The sequence below is a fragment of the Aulonocara stuartgranti genome (assembly GCF_965226115.1).
Source record: "Aulonocara stuartgranti genome assembly, chromosome: 9".
Taxonomy (NCBI): Eukaryota; Metazoa; Chordata; class Actinopteri; order Cichliformes; family Cichlidae; genus Aulonocara; species Aulonocara stuartgranti.
In genome coordinates this window covers 29,691,208-29,713,806 of record NC_138960.1, presented here as the reverse complement: position 1 = coordinate 29,713,806, position 22,599 = coordinate 29,691,208, and the positions used below count along the sequence as shown (strand labels likewise).

General features: G+C 41.6%; 1 protein-coding gene across 4 annotated transcripts in view; it reads left to right on the top strand.

Moving 5' to 3' along the window:
* The window catches only part of LOC309714961 (uncharacterized protein), a 159,161-nt gene that overhangs the window by 4,996 nt on the left and 131,566 nt on the right, over positions 1-22,599 (top strand). The window lies entirely within an intron of this gene.

The following is a 22,599-nucleotide window of genomic DNA, read 5'->3' as shown; positions in this document are numbered from 1 at the left end:
GTTTGCCAGTGTGTATTTGTGTACTCTGATAAGCTTATAACCCTTGGGAAGAACATTGATCTTCTAGTTGACCTTTCACCCTTTCAGGTTGACTCTGGTATTATTTTAGGCCTGACTTGTAGGCTCTAATGAAACACAGGGCAATGTGTCTATTGCTCAACTGAGGCTTTATATTGTTATTAAAAACTTTATGCTGTCAGATGAAACCTGCACAACTGCAACTCTAATATAATTTTAGAGTTAATATATTAGTGTATGTGCAATTACTTTAAAGGAGTTATTTTGCATCACACATTTGATGGGGTACAATTACAGAAAGGAGCAAGTGTTAGTTTGCTGCTGTTTATTGCGTGTTTTTTCCATAAATAAGAGGCATTTGAGGTTGAGTGGAGTGCTAATGTCTGTCTCTGTTTCTCTGTGTGGGGTACATACTCCCACCAGGGGTGGTTGACAAGAGATGACTGTGGCTTACCTCACACTGTGAGTGCTGCTCTTCTTTAATCTCTTTCTTTCTGTGTTTCTCTCTCCCCGATCTTAATTTCTCTCAACTCTGACACGTAAAAGCCTTCCCTCCCATCTAAACCACTGCATTAATCCTTCAGCAGGTCTTTGGGGGTATCGTGCTGTTTTTGGGCTCTTCTACTGACACAACGGTTTAGTATCATAATGGCTTGCAAACACCTGTCCAATTAGGCTGGTTATGATGCACCTCAAACTACTAGATGGATCCTGTGGCGTGGCACGGAGATTTAGCATAACGCACTAAATACTTTTTGCTCTGGAAAGATGTTTTTGCAGTTTTGTGACAAATGTCTTTCTGTAAATCCAGGTTTAGTGAAGGGTAATTGAGGGGACTTCAGGAGTCAGCTGTCAGAGAAGGACAAAAGTCTTTCCGCTAAATTTAAAATGCAATGTCAGTTTGCTCTGCGTTACAAAAGTGGAGAAAATTACAGGCTGCCCAAGGTTTATGGGAGGGTTTTTAAAAAGCATGTTGGATTCAAAAGCATCTAAACTGTGGTTGAGTGGCTTAAAGATTTTTGTTTTATTTGAAAAGCAGCTAGGAGATACCAGACTGCACTACTGCTCAATGTCAGATTTTATACTTTGTATCCATATTGGATCTTCGCTCACGTTCCACTTGCACCTCAGGTGCTTTGAGGCTGAAGGGGATTCAAACTTCTGACAACTACTGGAGGAAGTACATCCCTTATATGTGTATAAAAGTTCTTAGACTTTAGTTTTAAGATTGTTTTTTAATTCCTCCTTCAAAGAAATGGCAATTGGTCCTGATATTAAGTGCTGATTGGTCAAACAATGGCAAGCATCCTTTTTAAAAAGCCTGTGCAAACATGGGCCAACGTCAGGTCAAAAATACTTCTTAAAAGTGGAATAAAGTACAGAAAAAACAAACCAACAGCAAAGTTTGGGCTTTACTGATCTTGCAGTTATGAATTGTTTTCAGCTATTAACTCATCATCAGCATTCCTACTGGAAATGCAAACCTACCAGAGGGGTATGAAGTGTGCCAAGAAATTCCACAACATAACCCCACCACCCGCAGCCTGAATTGTTGATACAAGACCAAATGAATCCATGCGTCCAAATTCTGACTCTATCATCCGAACGCTACAGCAGAGACTGAAACTCATCAGAACTTTCATTGTTCAGTTTGGTGACACCCCCCCACCACCCCCGTTGTTTGCTCTGGACAGTGTTGTTCCCTGTCTTGTTTACCTCTGCTATCAGCTAGTCGTTTTTGTCTGGACAGCCAAATGATTACTTTGTGTAAACCCTAGAGAGTTCATGAAAACACCAGTAGATCACAGGCTAGTCTGGCACTGATAATCTTGTCAGTTGCTGTCCAGGGCCCTACGACAGCTTTGTGGCTTATGGCTGACCTGCTCAGCTTTGTGGGCTATGCTGGCTTTTGCCTTTATTTCCCAATGCTTAATGTGAATTTCAGCAGATGGTAAATGGTAAATGGCCTGTATTTATATAGCGCTTTACTAGTCCCTAAGGACCCCAAAGCGCTTTACATATCCAGTCATCCACCCATTCACACACACATTCACACACTGGTGATGGCAAGCTACATTGTAGCCACAGCCACCCTGGGGCGCACTGACAGAGGCGAGGCTGCCGGACACTGGCGCCACCGGGCCCTCTGACCACCACCAGTAGGCAACGGGTGAAGTGTCTTGCCCAAGGACACAACGACCGAGACTGTCCAAGCCGGGGCTCGAACCGGCAACAGATCAGCTTGACCATGTCTACATACCTAAATGCTTTGACTTTCTATTGTGAGATTTTCTGATTAGAGATATCATTTAGCAATAAAAGCTGTTTAGTGGTTGCAGGTAGCTGGTAGGTGATGCTTCTGGATGCAAAAAGAAATCTGACTGTATAGAAGTCTTTAGGAAAACAACCTTAATATAATACAATATCCATTTAATGTATTATTTGATATCACGTGATTTTTATTTTGTAAATTATGGATCTCTTTCGAGTCAAAAAAAAGAAAAATCAGTGTATGCTTTAGATCTTGTACTTCACAGGTTGCAAGTGCATGAGTTGGCAGAGTCTCACGGTTTCTCAGTCAGATCCATCCCTCAGTTATCACAAGGTTTCAAAGAACAAAGATGGCGATGGCCAAAATGCTCAGCTTTAGGCATCAAAATAAGTGTGACAGAACAATAGCGAAGTCTATCCTTTATATACAGTTTGTCAGTGAAATACTTTGATTGTTTTGTGATGGCTGATAAGTTGTAAAATCTATGAAATGTGCACGTTTTCGAAGCGTAGCAGTGGAGCACATGCAGCTAAAAACTCTTACTTCAGTAAGAGTCAGTTCTCTCCAAGCTGAATTTATTAAACTGGAGCAGATCAGGAATCTAAAAAGGCTCTGAAAGCTTTACAGGCATTCACTCAGCGGCTGAACTTTATGTAAATGCTGTTTTAATACCAGACTTCCCTTTAAACGAGCCCCAAAACACCACTGTCAGTCTCACTGTAATCTCTTTCCCCTTCTAGCTTCATAAAAACCTTGAACAATCTTTCTTTGAGCTTTGTCCTGGATTAACTCATATTACCCTTTTTATAATTAATGGAATTTTGAAATTGTTTATTTCATTAGTTTTGTGTTTATGTTTCATGGACATCTACATGCTTGGCATTTTCTTTTTGTAAGCTCCAGTTCAAAGGTGACAGCCCCCTGCTTTTTGTCCTTGTTTCATCGTGTATCATCAAATGTATATTGTATGGCAACTTTCTTGGTTTGCGTTCATTATGAAGCTCTAAGGATTCGAATTGCCTCCACCTATATGTGTGCGTCTGTGTGGTTTCATGGTGCACGCTGCAGTAAGTGTGGATGCGGTGGAGGCAGGCCGCTGGCTCTGGCTCCGGTGCCGGTTTAGGAAGACATCACTCTCCAGGCCAGGCAGATAATGAAGCACAGTGTATGGCGACACAGAAAAGATGACTTATGAACATCTCTCCCTCCTTTTCTCTGACGCTCATTTGCTCACTTGGTCATTCCTCCTCTCTCTCTCACTCTACCTCTTCCTCTGTCTCCATCACTTCATTACACACACACACACACGCATGTACAATAGGCGCAGACTGTTTCCCCCTTCAGCCAAACACATTCTGGTTTCCTGAGCATGATTAGAAGAAAATAGTTGTCAGGAAAGAGAGAGAGAGGAAGAGAGAGCTAGCGAGCGGGATGAATGGAGACATGAAGGGACATGTCACACCGTTCACAGAGCACTAGGTCTGACAGGAACCCTCAGGACATGGCACTTGTTTCAAGTGGGGACCAAATGGAGGTGGCACCAGGCTGTCAGTGTTCTCTAGTTAATTAGAAGACATTGCCTTTCTGGCTCAGAGAGGGCAGTTGGAAATCAGAGTTAATTACATCCAGGTTAGAACACTAGTTTGGCACCTCGAGTCAGCTTGTCACAGCTTATCTGATGCTGACCATAATGGCTTCATCCTATACATTCACAGTCAATGATGGCGGCGGCATGTCTGCACTCTTAAGTCTAATGCGTGTACAAATTGGACATAATGGTTTTCACTGTAGTTAAGCTAAGTGGAAAATTCTAAACAGTCGTTACTTTTTGGATCTAATTAATGAGCTGCAGCTCTATTTATTTTCAAAAATGGCAGCGGTCCTGTTTAAAAGCAGAAAAATAAGCTGCACTAGCCGATTTTCAATTTTTATAGAGAGGCCTTTGTTGGGGTTTCTTAATATGTTTTGTGCGTTTTCATTTTTTTTTTTTTATGCCGAATTTTTGGGATGGGCTCTCAGCTCTGTCCTGAGATCTAAAACAGTCCATTGCAGTAACCCATTCTGACTCACAAAGTAGTATACGCTCAATGTGAGAACGCACCCCAGAACGAACAAATACAAAGCCCCGAACACAGCAGAATGATAGTATTTCAGTTGCTTTTAGCTCATTTTGTTTGGCCACATGTTGAAAAATACATGTACAAGTCTCACATTTGGCCTTTTCAAACAAGTTCAGGGAAAATGCTTCTACTCTGTATGCGGAATCTTTCAACAACACCGTCACAGCGAACCACTCAGGGCCTGATCCTCATCTCTAAACACAAAGGAAAATGCCTGTCAAGTCTTGAAAGAAATCGTGTACCTGCATTTGAAAATCCATTAGGCAAGGCGGAAGCTGCAGTAACTGAGAGCAGTAGAAGCAGATGAAAGGGGTGACTCATTTGATGGTGCCACTGTGTGTTTTGAAGATGGAATATAGTCTGTAACTTGGCCGCATGGGTGAAAACAGAAAACTTTATGGACGTACGGTCACGTTTTTGGGTAAGCATGCACAGGCATGAGTGTGTGCATATACTCTGGGTTGTAGGTACGCAGATGCATGCACGTTGCCCCCCGTGGCTCAGACCCTCTGTCGAAACCAAAAAGCTACAGGAATGCACACCCTGCTTGTAGCCAGGAAGAGAAGTGGAGGAGGGGGTAATCAAACAAGAGAGCACTTAAGGAGAAAACGGCGGGCTGTTATTCTTGAGCTGCTGTACCGCCCTCCCTTAAAAATAAAGGCCTGTTCTTTTCCTCTCTCCATCATCTTCCATTCAGTTTCCCCATCTTTTAGGCAAACCTAATTACCAGAAAAGCTCAGATTGAAAGGAAAGAGCTTATTGTTTTTTATACTGGATCTCCTGCTCTCCCTGTCTCTAGCGCTTTCTTTTCTTCTTTCTTTGCGTAAAACAGAAATATAAGCTCCGGCTTTTCACCATTTGCAGTGACTTGGGAGAGCCTCGCTTGTTTGAAATCACGGCACTTAATATCCATAAGAGGGAAAGGAAATTTTGAGAAACCTGGTTTTTAAGTCGGCCTCATCTGGTGCTATTCTCCTCTCAAAGCCACTCAAAGCCAAATGAAATCACTCAGGGGAAGATAAGTGAAGCTTGCAAATGACCAGAGAAAAGGGAGCGATCATAGTCCTTGCATCCGCTTCATTTCAGTCAGATTCGAGACACACGAATGAATAGGGCGAGTAATTTGGTATCAACAACTCGCAATTCTGTGTTCCATCTTTTTCTTTTATGTCTGTTTTTATGAATTTTCAGTCTTTTCCACAAGTTTGGTTGCACAGTTTACATAATTCTTAGGACAGTCATGCATGAACTTTGTGATAGGCTTAAACTTGGGAATCCAAGTAGTAGAATTACACTCAGTGTTCCTGGACTCCTCAATTGTCCTCTCATTTTCAGTTGTGACAAGCCGTTCCACAGTGATAGCCTACATATAACAGCTTGCTGTGGACACTAATGAGGCTATGTTTATTTTAATGCGCAATTAGAGGCTCAACTGAACCACAAAAACTGAACAACTGGTGTCATTTTCCCTAAGGGCGTTTTACACCTACAGTTCATTTACTCTGCTCCAAATCAGCTAATGAGTTTATCAACCTGTAGCTTATACTCATGCTTTGGTTTCTTTTCACACAGAGAAGACTCCAAGTGAACTCCAAGCAAACCAAAAATGCATTATTACAAACCATGTGACAACATTCATACCGCTTATTTGCCAGAATTGTCTGGAACGGGACATGGTTGCTTGTTAGCTGTAGCTGCTGTTAGTGTTGGTGTTATCTTTGGGTTGATTGCATTTGTATTGATGTATAGATAGTTTCCAGTAGCATTTATTTAAAGTTTAGTATTTCATCACCTTTAACAGTTAATATTATGCTAAATTATTTATCATTAATAAATTAAGTCCAGTTAATACATTATTAACTTTTACTGTAGATAGCTGCTAGGGATTTTGATCTGTCCTAAGACCACATGGTAGTGCGGATAACTGCTGATGTGAGATGTGTCATCCTGCTCATGACTCATATGTTGCATTTGATTGGAACAAATATTCCTTCCTTGTCTTTGGCAGTTCATGCAGAAATAAACGCACAGATGTTGTTCTTTCGCTGATGCCCGGGTGTCATTTAAATTTTTTTTCATTCAGTTCTTGATTGTTTTTGCAGGATGTCCAGCTAAGATACACACACACACACACACACACACACACACACACACACACACACACACACACACACACACACACACGAATGCAAATCATTGGCTTGAATACCACGCACACAAACACACACCCAGGCAGTCAGCCGCATTTACATTCTCCGCAACCACATCCACCACATCCCCAAAACATAAATTATTTCAGTCATGTTTTACGTTTCTAATTGCTGTAAGTATATATGTCAATGTATGGGACCGAGAAACCCATGTGCAGAAATAGAAATATACGTAGTAGATGCACCATAATAATTTTAATGACGTATTTAGGCCACATTAACTGTCTATGCAGCACTCGCCACTGTAAATGCACATTAGCATATATTATGACTTGGCTATGCAAATAAGCTGCATTAATTAGGGATAAAAAGTAATCTTTCCCTCTCAAGTAAGTTTTCTCAAGGCAAGTGGCACACTTGGCTGTCAACAGGGAATTAACTAAACAAAACCTCAGTGGAAAAGCAACTTTTCCTCATCTGACTAATTCCCAATGTTTTCTCAGTTAATAGTGTCATGATTAGTGCCTCACTCAGTGGTCTGAAAGCTCCGTGGCTGTGGACTCTTGAGCAGCTTCAAACCCGAGCTGAAACGGTAAATGTGATTGGACATTTCTGGGTTGGCTAGATGGCATGTTGGATTAGTTGCTGCATTAATTATGCTCTTAGACAATCAACAGCTAAGACTAAGGCTCTGCTTTGATACTGAGCTTCATTTCTACATTGCAGGAAGTATAAGTCCTTCTTGGATATGCGCTGAAACACCAGCGTTTTTAAATATAGTACTTCTTTTGCATACCAAAGAGACACATAAAACTTGTCAAATTAGTAATATTAGCTTGTGTGACTTATTTTTATTTTTCTGGAAGAACTTCCCCCCACACCCACTGTTCAGGCACACATCAGCTTTCAGCAGTAATCAAATGGACCTAATGGTATGTGACTTTATTTTTACAAATCCCTCAACCTTTAGAAGGTACTATAACAAAAAACATGTTTAACATGTTGGCATTATTTTTTTTCTCCAGACTGTGACATCAGTGTTTCTGGTTGAACTAGTTTTATAGAGTTGTATAAAACTCGACAGGAGAAAAGCAAAAGGGGAGGTCAAGCAACAAGCTTACAAATTATACTGTAACTGTAACCTCAGCCTGAGAAAAAGGAGTAAATATGTCATAATTATGGAGATTACAAAACAAAAGAAATTAAAAATGATACAAATATCTGCCATAGCAAAACTTGTTATTATTTTTATTTCAATCACCCATGTTTAGTTTAGTCCAGCTGAATCTGTAATTTCTTTAATATAAGTTATTAATTAAACATCCCCCCCCCAAAAAAACCTACAGCTGGTGAAATTCTTATCTTGCAGTGATATACAAGTGGCCTCCAGGCTCTGTGACATCACTGCTGGGTTGGGTTACATGTACAACAAAGAACATTTCTAACCAAAAAAATTCAGGCATTTTAATAAGGATGGGGATGATCAGATCAAAAACAGACTTGAAAATCTGAAATAAAAAAGGACAATAAAACACTGTTTGTGTTACTCTTTAAAAATCAGACTACCTTTAAACCTCATCAATGAGCAAATTTCAGCTAAAGATACCCAACCATAGCCTTTCTTCCCAGATGTTCCTCTTGGTGCCCGGTGTCAGACATGATGGCAGCTCACCTCAAACTAGAGTGCATTCTTGATTATACAGGGTGAAGGCCGGGCTTTTTATAGAAAACCATTACTACAAGGGTTGGCTACAAGCTGAGTCCAATCCAACTTTACATTTGTGCACTATGCTCATTTGATAGCATGTTATTCCCATCTGTTTGTACATTTAGAGACTGTAAGGTGTTCTTCGTCTCTCTTAAATTGTTGTTAATTTACACCTTCAGCATTTTTGCAGACCTTTCCTGCCTTGAAATAGGCAACATTTTATTAACATAGTAGGTCTTTTCCAGTCTTAAAGAAGGGCTTCCAATCTGGTATTATATTGTTTTCTTCTTTGTAAAATCAGTTGCTGCCAGTAGGCTGATCCATGTGATGGTTTGTGATGATGCTAACGCTTCCCCTTTCATATGAACACGCTTGTAGCTAGATTGTTAAACCCTGTGTTAATTTAAACCGCCTTCATGTGATCTTTCTTGCTGGCATTAGGGTAAGCAAACTACATAATGAAAGGAAAGATATCCTTGCTATGCTGAATTTGCTTTTTAGCAGACGCTGTTATAGTGTTTCCCTACCTGGGCCTTTGTTCAAGCATTTCCTGGTTTGGTCACATGGTCATTATTGATTTTTTTTTTTTTGGGTCTTCTTTTTTATGCCACTGGCTACTGTGCATCACCTGGGATTAAGGAGGTGTGTGTTTGATTTCATGGAGTTATTATAGAGACACAGGGGGCTTGATGTAGTTTGAGGAGCCTATAGCTTACAAACATACACACACTAGCACATGCTGCTTGGTAGGCGCTGATTGTTTCAGATGATGGATGTCACACTTTCACCCGTCAACACAGCGCCCCTGCTGCCTTTAATTGCCCAATCAGAAGGCTGGAACATTTGTTATTGTAGGGCAGTTAGGGCCAGATGACAAACCATACACACACACACACACACACACTTGCACAGTATCCACCTTTCTTTAATCATTTTTGTTTGATTGGAGGTGAACAATGCCTAAAAGAATACCAGGTGTCTGTACTTTTAGTATACACAGTGTTCCTGACAGTGTCTCGCTGTTGTCATAACACATTAAAATACTATGACACCTGCGAGTACATGTTCTCTTTGTAACGGTCCACTTTAATCTCAGGAACAGCAATCAGCATTTAGCAATGAAATATAAAAGGGGGGATGTGGCGGTGACACGACTTCCTGACAAAACAGCACATTTTGAGACAGATAAAAAGGATCGAAACATAGAGGAAAAAATCAAATCAAACCAAATTTGCTTTGGCTTCACACATTCTTCCTCGGCGATGTCTTGCCTTCACTGTTCAGCTCGCTGCCAAGATCTTTCCTTTGGGAAGTCAATAAACTCAACCAAATGTGATTTATATTGTCAAGCTATGAACTTTTATCAAAGTTATACAAGTTGATGAGATGCGTGGTCCTTGTTTAGCTCGTGTGAGTGGCATTCGTTGCAAAGATGTGGGAAAGAAGGTCTCACCACACAGAGGTATGACTGACTGTCAGCAAATGCTGTTCTCTGCATGAACAACAGAGGGCAGTATAATACTGGTGAAAAATTGATTTATACAATCCGTTGCTTCATATTTCTGTCTGTCTCTCATTTTGCCCCCTTCCTCAGTGCTCCTCACTTGATATCAGTTTTTTTTCTCAGCATTCAGTTTCATCTCCTTCTCTTTGTATGTCTGCCTTCCTCTCGCTGTGCACGCGCGCGCGCACACCGTGCAGCAATGCAATAAATATACATGCACACACGGAGGGTGACCCATGCACAAGTGTGAAGTAATCTCCAGTCTGATACACCCCGCTCAATTATGAGCTACAATGCGTGTAATTAGAAAAGAATAAAATGCATTTCAGTTTTCATTAATGAATTTCATTGATTGGCTCTGTCTCTTTTGTTCCTTGTTTTGATGAAGTTAACTTTGAGGGGAATAAACACAACACTTCCAGCGCAATCAGACCAGCTGCGGACGTGCTCGTGCGCTCATGTCTGTGTGTGTGTGTGTTTGCGTGCACGTGTGTGTGTGGCACTGGCTGTGTGTGTTGTCTTTGGCGTGTCTTTTTAATCTGTCCAAGTGGAGAAAATAGAAACGGGCCCCACCACAAAGCATAAAATTGTAACGGAGAGAGGGAGAATTCAAATCAGAAAGAAAGAAGTAATAAATCATGGGACGAGACGGGGGGGGGGTATAGCGAGAGACAGTGTTTTAAAAACAGCAACGAGTGGCGGTGAGGAGGCTAGAATAGATGAGGTGAGGGGAAAAGACATAATTGGTACTGTGTTTTGGGGACATCTTGCTGCAATACAGTAAAATAAACCACAGAAATATGAGTTGGAATAAGCCGGGCTAAAACCAAATTGAGAGCACTCGTGTATATTTCGGACTACAGTAGTGTTAGAGACTCATGTGTTTGTTGGCAGGAGCGAATGCCAACTCTGCATGTATGTGTGTTTTCATGCCAGTGACCGTGCTTGGATGGCTGGGTGCACTTAATGCCCACACCTTTTGTTTTCATGCATTTTATGTTTGCCACAGCGTCTATATGTGTGTGTGTGTGTGTGTGTGTGTGTGTGTGTGTGTGTGTGTGTGTGTGTGTGCACAGTGGAACAGAGGCTCTGTGTCAGCAGTGGTGTGCCCTCAGTGAGCCTGTCTCTAATTACAGTCTAGGGTTTCAGCGTTCCAGCCCGTCCATCTCCCTGTTTAAACCCAGCTAAGGAAGCCAGGCCCCACTGAGCCAAGGTAAACCATACAGCTAATTAGACAGACTAGCTTCCATCTCTGTAGCAGTGGGGGAGGCAGGGGGTGGTGGGAAGCAGGAGTGTGAATCGAGAGAGGAAGACATAGGTGGAAGGACTTGGAAAGAGAAGGCTGGGAGAAAGAACAGAGGGAAAAGGAGGGGTACCGAGGGATGGTTAGATGATTTGGGAAAGACGGGTGAGTTAATCTAGAGTGATGGAGAAAACGACAAATGCTGGGAAGAAAGAGTGAAAAAAAATTACTTTATAGAGCATTAACTCCATGTCAGAAGTTAAGGGCAAAACGCTGCAGTATTAATAAGTTTTTGTCACACAAAAACCTCCAAAACACTTCATCAAACACTTCATCAAACAAAATCTCATGCTAAGTTGTTTCTCTTTCATTTGCACATGTTCACTCACATGTGGGAGCATTGCGGGGGCTTGTGGAGAGGGGGGGGGGGGGGGGGCAGTTTAGACTAACACTGTAATGCCGCAAAAGGTGTTTTGACACCCTCCAGCACGTTTTGGAACCCAGCGGTAATTTGCATATTGTAAACAAATGTAAACGGGTGGGGGGTTGGCGTGGGAGGTCATTGGTCAACCTGGGGCAAGCTAATCTGCATAATTGGCTCCGGTGGTTCAAATTATAGCGTGTTGCTGCTTCTGCTGAGAGAGGGGAAGAGAGGGGGAGGAAAAGGAAGGGGTGCAATTATGGTCATATGCACCCAATGAAAAAAAATTATCCTTTTTCAGTTTTTTTTTTTCCCTTTTCTTCCTTTCCGTGCCTTTGCCTCTCCTCCCTGGCTTACTCTGACCAATAAGAGTGCTCCGCGCTGCCCGACAGCAATCAGAAATTCATCTCGCTCCACGACAGTGAAACCCCACCCCCCTCGCAGGGAGCGGGGGAGAGTGAGAAAGACCAAGAGAGGGAGAAAGCGAGGGCGACGGGAAAACGGATGAATGGAGGAGAAAGAGAGAAAAAAAAAAGAAGGAAAGAGCGAAACAGAGAGAGCGAAAGCACGAGATGGCATCTAGACTTGCTAGTCTTGGCGGTGCAAAATGTGAGAGGGGAAGGCGCAGGGAGGGCGAGGATGGGAGAATAAGGGTGAGAGGCAGACGCTGGCTCTAGAGAAGGAGCTAAAATGAGAAGAGGACAGGGAGAGCGGAGAAATGGAGAGGAAAATAAGATGCTACTGCGGTGTGAGATAGGGTGACCGATCTGTTCTCTTCGCACCAAACACCATTTTCTCCTGCCTGTCCTGTCCTGAACGAGGAAAAAAAAAAGAGCCACATTTGCAGATTCTACCTTATCACTGAAATACTAGAAATCATGTGTCCATGTGTGCTGGGAGAGGTTGGATAAGGGCACAGTAAATAAATCATGGGGGGCTCATTTGAAGAAGGTCACCGGCTGGACCCTGCCAGCACACACACACACAAGCACACACATAACCATGCGTGTTGACAGGCCCCTGCCCCTCATTTCGGGGTGCTCTGGGTGATTCTCCCAGCGTAATGGCTTCTACCCCATTTCCAGTCTCCTGTCTGAAAGAAATCACACACAGACCCTCCAACAGTAGCTCACACACTGACATACACACACCTGGCCAGTCGGGCATTGGGGAAAGGGAACGGATGGAAACAGTCGGGTAAATACATTCTTTTGTAGATATTTGGTGTTTGTCTGCGCCGGCATGCCGTTATACCGCATAGGCTTCTTATTATTTTTCTCGTCATTCTACATTGTACACAGTATTATATATTTCCAGTCTTAGCTGTGTGCTTTTGTTAGTTTCTCATTGTAAACTCGCTCTCATTCTTGTGCGTGTTTAAAGAGGCCATTGTGCGAGCTTGGCCCTCCTGAGCACAGGTCTTGTTTCTTCATAGCGTGCTGCTTTGTCAGGACAGAGCCCAGTAAGTACATGCAGAGGTACGGCGGAGATGCAGTTAAATTTAATGCACTGAACAGTGAGGTGAGTTGTGCTGTCAATCGGGATGTTGCAGAAGCAGTTAGATGGATTTTTCAGCACTTACTTGTCACACGTTAAGGCTTGAAGTGGAGGAAAGTTGACACCTTGAGGGATTTAAACTGGCTGCAGTGACTTATTGAAAACTCTCATGGTCCATTGAGTTGATTTATTCATGTATACTGGCCATGTCCTGTAGTCTACGGAGTTGACGTTCAACTTCTCTGGAAGCTAGTCTTCAAAATATCTTTGGCCGCTCTGGCACTTCTGTCATGAATTAGGATGGGGACTGTATTCTAATAATGTACTAATTATTGGGAAGATTGCACATATTTGGATATTTCCAGGGCCAGTTGAGGCCTGCTGTGCATGAGACCTAAGCTCAGGGAGTGTTTCTTGGGTGTTAGTGTTGAATTGAAGCACTATTAATAGTTTATAACTTGTTGATGAACTAGCATATATATATGTTTTTACTTGTTTGAGTGAGTGGGTGAGACACAGGGAAAGGCGAGAAAGGAGAAAGAGAGATGCATATATCTGTCTGGATTTCTATCTGTCTGTGGAGGGTGGTCAGTGGGAGGGTCTATCAATCATTCCCAATCATTTATATTCAGCAGTTCATATCACTTTACCACGATCGGGAGTGGGAGAGAGTCGGCTCATTTGCATAGGCAAGCGTAACTGTTCCAAAGCTGTGGGATCAACAAAATGTGTGTCTATGTTGATGTACACGTTTGGTGTTTTTGTTCAGTGTGAGAAGCTTGGAATGAATACGTGTGTATGTGGTGACAGATGCAAACCCACTACCATCCATTAAAAAAAGTCTTTTTGACAACTCCAGTGGCTTTTGTTGCATTAGGTTGCCACACACCTGCTCTGTGACGCCACAGCGTGAATTTTTGAAATTGCAATTTAAAGACGGTCCAAAGTCTAAAATGAAAAATCTGAACTGTATTGTTTTCTGATCTTTTTTAGATTTCATATAAATGAAATTTGAAAAGAAAGAATAAAAAAACAATTAAAATGCCACAAAGTAACGTGAATATAGTCTAAAAACAGAACAAAATATTATGTGGGATCAGTGGGGGATCTGTTTAATGCTACGTAATTGTTATGAGGACCCCTTATATTCTTTTGATAAGCCGAGGAAAAACAGCAAAAAAACGCCTATGTTTTTGGTGCTTTTTGCCTTTTTTAGGGCAAAAATTTACACTTAAGAATGAATGGAAAATGTGAGTTAAATGGGACACAACATAATCTCTTAACATATGTGGTGTAGTTGATTTTTTTGAGGATATAATTAGGAAATCATGTGAGAAACATCTGATGAGAATCACGATTTAAAAGCATGGACCATAAAACATAAATAACGCTTGGATTTTTTATTATAAGTATTATTATATCTACAACTGCTTCATTTAATAGTCATTTCTTTATTAATTCTTTACCTATTAATTAGGCAAAGAAATAAGTGACGCCTTCAATTGTTTCGCTTTGTTCAAACAAAAGTCAAAAAATCCAGATGAATTTTTTTTAAATAGTCAAAGAAAAGCCAAAAATCTTTTTCATTTTGAAACAGGAAGCAGAAACCTCTGATTTGATTTCCTTAAATTGAGATAAAAATCATATATTGGTGTTTATTCTGTTTAAGTTGCGCGTATACTTATATATTTCAGAAAATCTCTCAATTTAATACACGTGTGTGACAAAATATGTTTGCCCCACATCTCGTGGGCCATGCCACATAAGTCCATTTCCTAGAAGAAAAATGACCATGTTCACGATTCATGTTGAACGCATAACTGACACAGGCTTCATGCAGCTTGTAAAATAGCTTTCGCCCTGTCTGTAGTTTCCCAAATGTAACAGAAACGTGCTCTTCCTTGTGTCTTCATTTCTTCATCCCACACTGTCCTCCATTTCTGCCCGTTTCTCCCTGACTCTCTCAGTGTGTGACCTTGTGTTCCTTCTGTGTTAGTGTGTGGAAATTGGGCACACCTAACTGCAGAGGCTTAAGTATAATCATGTATTTAGCTGCAGAAATGTACTGACACACTGTTCCTCCCTGGAAAAAGAAAACTCCCAACATTAATTGAGGGATATTACTGTTGGGATCAATTTCCACGTTTTTTGACAGAGATACTCATTCCCTCAGACCTGAGCAAATATTTATGTCTGGGTGCAAAATAAGGGAAATGACACACACACACACACACACACACACACACACACACACACACACACACACACACACACACACACACAAGAATCAATATGAAATGATTTAGTATTTTGAAACAAATAATTAAAAAATAAACAAATAAATCGCTGAACCATTTGGAAAAAATGCAGTTTTTTTACCCCCTCATTTGCATGCATCACTTAGATTTGTTCAAGTGGTAAGACTGCCAATAGGGGCCAGTGTGTAACCAAGTATGGGGCTTTGCTGAGGCTCGGATTCATTGGTGGACGAGAAAGAGAGAGAGAGGGAGAGAGAGAGAGAGAGAGAGAGACGGGCTAGGGGGAGCAGGTGGGGAGGATGGGGGCGGCGGGTGGGGGGTTACTGTTGGAGGGGGTTATTGTGAAATAGGAAACGGCAAACAAGGCGGTCTTTAACTCTGCTTATAGAATATGTTAAAGTGATGTCTGTGATGCGCCGTGTGAATTATTTTCCTTATCATAAAGTGCATTTATGACGCACAGTCATAAATATGCATCTGGACGAGTGTTTTCAAAATTGAACCTCCCTCCTCCTTTCTCTTTTCCATCCCTCCCTCCATCCCTTTTTTCGTGCTAACAACAGGAAAACAACATTTTTAAAATGCAACCCACCAGTGGATGTTTTGGAAACATTTCCTCTTCCCTCCCCTCGCCCCCCTCTCCTCCTCCACCTCCTCCTCCTCTCTTCCGGTAAATCTGCTTATTGTATTATAATGTGGGATGATTTAAAAATGTTTGGAAGTCACAAAGTAATTAGGAAATTCCATGAATTGGTACGATTGCGCTTAAAACGGTGGTGTACTACAAGTACATACATTGACTGCCCCTCTCGCTCGCCCTCCCTCTCTCGTCCCCTCTCATCTTCATAATCAAAATCCTGTTTCTAATTTCTATGGATTTCCTGCCAGGAGCAGCCATGCCAAGAGCTGACCCCCTTAACTTGAACATATAATGTTCTTAATATCCAGATTAAAATTTTTTCTTTAAGCTCTTTTCTACATGTGAAATTATTTCTGCAATCAACCACAAAAGCCAACCCCACCCGTACCCTTTGCTCTCAATTGTGGCCTGTCCTCCACAAAACACAACTTCTTATGCAGATGCTCTGAAAGCACCCACCACCCACTCAGCCTCCCGCAGCAGCACAGACACTCACCTCCCCCTGCTCTTGTCTCTTTGCAATTAGAAAGTAAAAGACTGCAATAAAGGTGGCGCTATATAGGAGGGCAGTTAATGAAAGAAAGGATTATGGGTAAAGGCAGCATCAAGGGGAGATTAGGAAAGGACGAACAGGCTTGCTGAGACAAAAGATCCTGCCGACAAGAGCTGTTTGGAGCGCACACTTCTTTTCAAAAAAACAAGAAACATAAATGAACACTTTTACACTTTTGCATCCAGGAACTCATATCTACAAATGCATTCATCAAAGCGTCCTCTAATATATATACAAAGTTGAGAGCGCCTCTGAATTCGAGGATTGCTGTCTTATGGAAAACTACATTTCCAGTGACACATTGTGGCATACAGATACCACAATGAAAGATTAAGCCAAGATGTTGTCACATAATCCATGTGAGCTTGGAATTAGAAGACCCCCTCACTGAGAAGAGACTCAAGATACTAGGCATGAAACTTTTCACATCCAGAGAGCAGTAGTTGTAGGTGGGGCAGTGCAGAATCATCAACTTTAAGACAAAACAGATTTAAAAAAACACAAAATGCACACCTATTTTTTCACTTTCCCAGCAGTTCTGTTAAAAAAAGGCAGACTTTTTATTAACATCACTTGGTTTGCGCTTTAAAAAACTACGTTTATGCTAGTGAAGGTGTCTTTTAAGGTTTCCAGAATGAAACCCTTACATGTCCACCAGCACTATGAGACAGGCATACGGTCTCTTTAAGTAGAGTGATAAGCACTTCGGCCTCAATACTGAACAGGGAGCAAATTGAAAGTGAAGATTGCCTTCCCATAGACTTTATCTTTTCCCACTAAAACAGGGAGCGGGCGGCTATGACTACACCTATTGATTTTGCAATTTCAGCAAATTAAGAAGGAGACAGCCAAGCCTATTAGAGATCTGTCTGTGGCAGGGCCTAGCAGGGCCGTTGTGGTCTGTGATGGCGATGCTAAAAGAAGGGGAAAGAAAGAATGTGTACCCGTCTTGGGGGGCGCCTGTCTAATTATGTTTTTTACACCTCTTAGCAGGATGTACATAAATAAGCACATGCCACTCATCTTTTGATTTCATGCTATATAATGTGTTATGAACAGCTGCCACAGCGGGCTGGCTGCCGCATAGATGTGTAAATATAACACAAGGCAATCAGGATGAATGAATTACCCACGCATGTGGCCAGCCTCAGGATTTCAGTAATAAAAGAAGCTAAAGGCCAATCTGTACCGCTCTAATATCCACAGTAATATCCACTGCCACATGAAGAGTGATGAGAGGAATAAAAATTTCTATAAGGGTGAGAGAAAGAGGTGCAATTCAATTATAAACATCAAATAGTGCACGTTCCTATAAGTGGGCTGCTGGTTTGGACATGCTATATATATAGGCACGTGGCGATGCTTTGTCAGTGTTTTCGTTGCTACTTTCTTGCTGGGCTTGATCGCAACACGAGAAAGCCCAAGGTTTGTTCACCTTCCGAGAGGTCAACAGATTCAAACCATCCAAGTGCACTAATCCGTGATATACATTTATCGGTAGGAGGTGAATTTTTCTCAATTTTCAATCTGATTGTGTTATCAGCCTATATGACTTCCATATTGGAGTTTTAATATGGGAAATTCAATAGGAGCAGTGATGGATGGTTTCTCTGGTAAGGGCTGCACATTTTTCATACTGATAGGTTTTTGGGTCCTCAAAAAGGAAAAAAAAAAGATGAAATATGAGGGTTTTTTTATTGATCATTAGTCTCGAGTCTGCACCTGCTTCACCAATTTGTTTCCAATCAGAATTGGCATTAAGATTCATATTTGGCATCACAGCAGCAAAATTTTCTCATTATTCATTCAATAACGAGCAGGAATTACGAAGACAAAGAGCAATACAAGACGCCCAATTTGTCCAATTTCCTCCATTGTGATTATTTTTTAACGTTTTTTTTTCCTCAGCCTGTTTTACATTGAATTTTAAACTGTTGCCCTCAGGCGTTAGGTGTGCATAGCGGAGGAGAAATGAAATTCTTGACCACTTTGCTTACTAAAGGTGCAAAATGGTTTTACAGTCTGCCTTGGGTTATAAAATAAGCTAATTGGGCAAAGTGTGAATTAATTCCTGTTTTCTGTGCCATGTAGGCACTTGCTCTATATGTGCTAGGCAGGAACAGAAAAAGTGTCTGAAGAGCAAGTGGGAAGGAGTGAGGAGGAGTGTGAACGGGAGGGCTCGGCTGGCAACTCAACACGGGAATCGCAAGCTAATTCATTGATTGCCCCTTGGAAAAGACGGCTGCTAATTGTTAGGTAATTAACATGGCAAGCTGTAATTATGTTCGCGTAAGGACCCGATTAGTGTTTCTGCATGTCTTATGGGCGCTGAGGGGCTGTATCTGTGTGTGCGTGTGTCTAAGCCTATCTGTTGGCTCGAGGACAGATGGCACATTGTCAAAAGCTGACATGTTTTGTTTTCCCTGATGTGTGTGTGTGTGTGTGTGTGTGTGTGTGGAGAGAGAGAGAGAGACCTGTGTACAGAGAGACAGAGAGAGGAGACGAGCTGCGCCCAGGGACTTGTCCTTTTGTTTCAGCATCATTAATTAAGTGCTAATTGAGTGTAATTATTTACATCATCACACACGGCGAATGGAGATGTCAAGTGGCAGAGGCACAAAGGCAGTTGGTGGGAGGCTGGCAGCTGAGAGCCTCCAATCTGTTGATGCCTGCATGGTTACAACCCACTGGCAGCAGAGCAGGAACAATTAGCAACAAGCTGAAATCGGTGCTGTAAAATGTTTACACACGAGCGTGGCTTAGACTTGTAAAAAAAGATTGTATAAAATGAAAGCTTTAGAGGCAAAGAGAGAACAGAGGGAGTGATGAAGAGGAAAAGGAAGTGAGGCAAAGAGTGACATTGATCACTCTGGAGGAGAATGAGATGAGGCAGTATGTAGTGTGTTAACACCTACAGCTAATCAACATGACAGAGTTTAGACTTGCCCTAGAAACAACACGTGTACACACAAACACGCGCACTCATTTTCACAACCTGACTGAGATAATAGCGCATATTTAAGTGTTTTCTTTACATGTGCACTCATTCTGCTAGTGGTTTTCTGTGTAGAGATATAAATATGCACTCATTTATGAGCAAGTCTGCATTAAAAAAAATCCCCTTGCTTCCACTCACATCCTCTATATCTTCATCAGAAAATCACTGAACCTTGAATCGAATTTGGTAGCAGCTGGATTTCCCCTCCTCTGGTTTTGCTAAGACAAATGAACAGCAATGAATCTTGATCATTTGCCACACCTGTCTGCGCGTAAACATTCTAAAGGCCTCAAAAAAACGCCAGAGCCTCTATCGGTTTGATGATTGCGCCGAGCATGAAGAACACAGAAAGTTGAACAGCTGCACAGACCTCGGTAACAAAGACAAAGTGCGCCTCAAGACAAGAGAATGAATGTCACTTAAATATGAGTTAACAAAAGGTCACTTAACAACAAGCCCCGAATAAAACAAAACTCAGGCATCTTAGCGGACGTGCGTCGTGCGGCGCTCTGGGAACAAAGTGTTTATTTTGAGGCATCGCAGTCAAGTAGCTGTGACATATTGCTGTTTTTAGACGTTAAATGTATTAAGAGGGAGCCAGCCTTTATTGATGTTGTAAATCAATATTGCTGGATAGAGGGAACTAATGTTGTGGTATCAAGTGTTCCATTCAAAACTTTTATTTATTTATTTATTTTTTAACCACATTTTAACAAGCTTTGTGCTAAAAAGAAACAGCATGCCATCACAGAATGGTGTTTTGTTACTTTGTAGCTTTTAGGTTATATAATTCATGCGTGTGCTCTCTGCCAGGTTGGAGCACCAAACGAGGAAAAAGAAAATGCGTTGCTTAAATGCGCAGTAGTTTTGCCGAATGTTTCAGCTTTGCTGTTTGCTTAGACTTTTGATCAAGACTGAGTAGTGCGCACTGAGACCGAATGAGGACTACTCCAAATTCAGCATCAGCCTGCGTGTCCATGTAGCCACTTGAGTTTGCGTGTGTTTGTGTGCGCATGTGCTTGAGCATGTAAGAGCTTAAGTGTGTGTTTATGGGTGTGTGAGTGTGCAGAGGGGGTTAAGCAGAGGGGTATTCTTGCCTCTGGTCAGAGGTGGAATTAATTTTAGCTGGCAGTCCCACGCTGCGGTCATTTGGTTTAAAGGGAGGTGTTATTATCCTGATTTGGCCGTAACGGCAGGGGATTGGATACCCGACTGGCAGCTAGACACTTTTAAAGACAAAGGGGCTGGAGACTGTGTCCTTTTATGAGGTGAGAGATAAATAAATGAGCAGAAAGCCAGCTAAACACAGGAGTATCAGAGAGTTACAGAGCAAGTGCTCGAATTTAAGTTAATCCCAAAATAATATCTGTTTTGACTGTTTCGTTTCTGAATTTGAAAGAATCTCAGCTTAAAAATGAGAGTTTAGTTTTCTGCAGGACACCCTGCTCAAACATATTGCAGTTTACATTTTTTCTACATGATCTGTTTAATGATAAATTGCAGCTGACACTGCAGAACAAACTTTGACTAATAAATAACAAAACACATCAATAGCTGCAATCAGATACTGAGCAATTTGGGATTAATGTGATTAATGTCGGTCACCGAGTGTAAACTGAAACGCAGAGTTTACGCCTACAAAGCCATGCGCACGAAGACACGAGCAGGCATGCGCATACATATACAATCCAGCGACAAGCTTAATAAGAGATGCTGGTTATAAAATAATTGCATTGTCTATTTTTCAGAATGAGCCTAAGCCCCCATTTCATTAAATCAAAGATCGATCTCCTGACAGAAATACCCAAATGACCACATTCCTCCCTTTAAATACCAGCCATCTGCCAAGGAGGGCCTTTTCAGCCTCCCAATCATTTGCATAACCAAAAGATTATTATTTTCCCCTATGAAAGTTGAAATGACTGAATAATTATAATGTAGTGGATTAGAATGTGGAAAAAAAACATGCCTTGATGTCAGAGAAGATTGCTGAGTAGTCACTATAATCGCTGCTTAGGTTTTTAATCAGAGTGAAATATGGGCCATAAATTATTGCCTTTCATGCAAACTTGTGTTTATGCACCGGCGCATCACAAATCTAATTTTTCAGCATTTTTAAGAGGCTTAAAAGATAGTTATTTTTGTGCAGGAGCTCTGAATTAAAAATCGTTCGAGTATACTTTCACTCGTGGGGATTATGTTCCATACTGTAAGGTTTTTGCCCGAATTACATTATAAACTTGAAATAACCTGCCCTTGCTTCAGCACAACTGCTTGTTTCATACATGCCAGCCAACTGAGATACAAACATAAAATACATGACATGGACCTTTAACTCAAAGCTCACATTGTGTAATACCTGGAAACCTTCATCTTAATATCCTGCAGGAGCGCACTTTGCTACGCTGAACCTATTGCATCACGCTGAAATCTACAACTCATAAAAGTATGTGCTGTTAAATCTTAGCGCCGATGTTTCGGTACTGTACAGCAGTGTAGTGTCAAAACGAAGAAGTCATATATTTATTTAAAATACCTCTCAGCCAGAAAGTGAAAGATAGTTTTAATATTACAAAACACCTCAGGATTCAGCTACTAAGATAAGATGCTCTGAGCCTTGAACAGAAAAACGGCACACATAAGTACAATCGGTTTATCTATGAGCTCCATTCTTGCTGCTCACGCGCTAAACACGGCAAAGTCTATGATGCCTGCACACCCCTTATCCTTAACAAAGCAGCAAAGCCAATGCATTGCGCTCGATCCTTCTGTAACGAATTCATACATCTATATCGACGCACCGGGAAACAAGACACCTGAGGAGAGAGGGATAAAGTTATGGACAGAGAGATGGAGGGATATATTTCTCCTTTTTTTTTTTTTGGTTTCGTTGGGAGTATTAGCAATCAGAGCCCCCACCCCCCCCCGCTCCCCTCTCATGTTCTTTACAGCTGCAAATTGCTTTGCCACCTCTTCCCCCAGCAGTCTGTCCTGCCAAATCCGCCCATGATGTATCATTATCGCAACTTTGGGTGGAAATCCATAGAATCAATAGGTTTGTCAGGGAAACTCACGCCTGGGATTGCTTACATGCTGTGAGGCTTGTTCATCTACTAGTCAGGCCTATCCTGCCACAGGCAACGAAAAAAGGAAAAAAGAAAAAGAAAAGAAGAAGCCAACAACAAGCGCATCGGTATATTCAAGATGTACCCAATCA